Genomic DNA, 2475 nt, shown 5'->3' on the forward strand with positions numbered 1-2475 from the left:
TCTCATAAATCAGTACGGATATTTTTAGAAATATCTGAAGCAAAGTCCTCAAATCACCGCCGAGTGATTTGAAGTTCATTATTTGTGAAACTGTCTGTTATTATTTTCATATTTTGCCAAATTAATGTAAATGTTTGATGTTAAACTTTGATTCTGAAAATAAATGACTCCATTCATTTGATGGGTCAAAGATAAATAACGTCTCTCGTTACATTTTGTGTTAAATTCAATGCACGGCATTTACAGTCAGAAAAATGAAGAACTCGTGAAAAGTATGCATAAATATATATCCATATATTTGTCATACAACAAGTGACACGTACCCACGTGACTCACTACAGATTTAAAGTTGAGATGACGGGGACTATATAACTCTTGTGGAAGGGAAATAATAAAAGCATTAAAAGTGCAGATGAGTGAGTTATATTGACTTTGTGACGACAGTATTGTAAATGACGGTGGCAGCAAAGTGTGTTGGGAGGAGGAGGGGCACATCTTTAAAAAAAAAAAAAGACATCGAGGTATTAAATTTAAACAGACTCTGAAGTTCTTTTTTTTTTTTTTTTTTAAGGAAAGCGTTGAAGATTTTTTTAAACTAAGTTTTAGTGCATTTTTACCAAGAATGTGCACATGAAGGTACCCTGCTCCTGTCAGGTGGAGTTGTGCTTTAAAGAGTAGAGTTATCTGCAGTTTCTTGCTAAAAAAATATTTTTTCTTAAAACCAGTAGCCATTGGTGAGGTCCAAACAGTTCCAATTTAAACCTTTAGCGTGGTAGTTGCTGAGATTAAGGTCGCAGTCTATCCTGAGGGTGCAGGTTCGATACCAGGTTGGAAGTGTATAAAACAAAGGCCAAATCTACGGTTGCTATGGTGACCCCTGCATTTGGGAGCAGCTAAAAAAGAAGAGAGGGAAACATATTTGAAGCACAACACAGTCTTAGCTTAAATAGTGACATTAACTTTGAGTCAACTCTGTCTGTTAGCAAAATATCAAATAAACCCCTGAACATATTTTATTGAGTTTCAGACAGTAATTACTGGTTGCACATCTATAACTGATTAACTTTCGGAGCCAACACAATTCAAGATGGCTGCCATAAACAAGTGAGATCACAAAACATAACTTTAGACACAATTCTGTTAACGTTACAGATAATATGCTAAAATTTAGTGTGGTAGTAGCTGAGAGTCATCCCCAACATATACTTTGGATGACCCTTTGGGATCTTAATATTCTGCATAATGTTTATTGGGATTTCCAATATTTGACCAAAATGGCTACAACTCTGCCATAACCTTAGACTTAAACTCAGGCATGAAAGGTGGTGGGAAATATGCTTTTCTTTAAGGGAAGTTAAGGTTGTCTTCATTAGGGACTTATTTATTTATTTAGTCACAGTGAACCAGAGAAAACTGCTTAAAGCTTGAATAACAATCATTATTATGAAAAGACGCTCATGTGTGATAATGCTCTGTTAAAAAGTGCAATTCTCTGTCCTGGTTTTGCCTTAGAGAGGAGTAGATTAAAATGAGTGTGATTGTTGCCACTTTCTTGTAGAGCAATCCAGATTACAAGACTGTTCAACAACTTTAATTATGATAGTCAAATTATCTTTTTTCAAGCTGTTAATCCTTGAGTCCTTTGCTCCATTGTAAGATACAACAAAATCCATGAAATGACTTAATACTGATAAACATGAATGTGAAAATATATCCGGTGAAAATGTTTAATTATAAATACGGATGCATGATATTGAATTTTTGGCCGATATCTGATATGCCGATATGTTAAAACTTATTTGGCTGATAACCAATACCGATATTTTCCCCCTAGACCTACTTACAGAGACTACATAGCTTTCTCTGCTGTGGAATTAAAATACATTATTCTGCACGGTCTTTGTCAATTTGGCCTGCCACCAAATGCAGATGCAAATAAGGGGGCTGAAAATTATGTAACATTTCAACTTGGATTATGTTTAATGTCAAACTTATTCATGATATTTTACTCTCTCTACACAATGACAACACTGGAACAGTGCACATTTGTAAGTTTTCACATATTTAAACTCAATGGCGCGCGTGATGTCCTAACGCTGCAGGCATCCTTGTTTCTGGGTTGTCATCCAAAAGCTTATATATATGAACAGCGCCCGTTATATCTGTGAGTTATTTTGATGGAATGGCCGATATTCGATATTTAACTTTATCGCTAAAATCGGCCGATGCCGATAATATCGTGCGTCCCTAATTATAAAATAATAATAGTGCCTGTGAAATGCATTTTTCCAAATATAAACAATGAAAGAAAACATCTTAATTAAGAAATTGGGCATAAACCAGTGAAACAGGAAGTGACATCAAAGGGGAACTTTTTAAAAAGGGAGGACTCCCTGGTCTTTGTTGTACAAACTGTTTCTTCTCTCTTTTTTCTTCTTCTTCTTTCGGCTGCTCCCTTCTTCAGGGGTCACCACA

Source organism: Nematolebias whitei, chromosome 1 (assembly GCF_014905685.2).
Source record: "Nematolebias whitei isolate Nwh7 chromosome 1, NemWhi1, whole genome shotgun sequence".
In the NCBI taxonomy this organism is placed as follows: domain Eukaryota; kingdom Metazoa; phylum Chordata; class Actinopteri; order Cyprinodontiformes; family Rivulidae; genus Nematolebias; species Nematolebias whitei.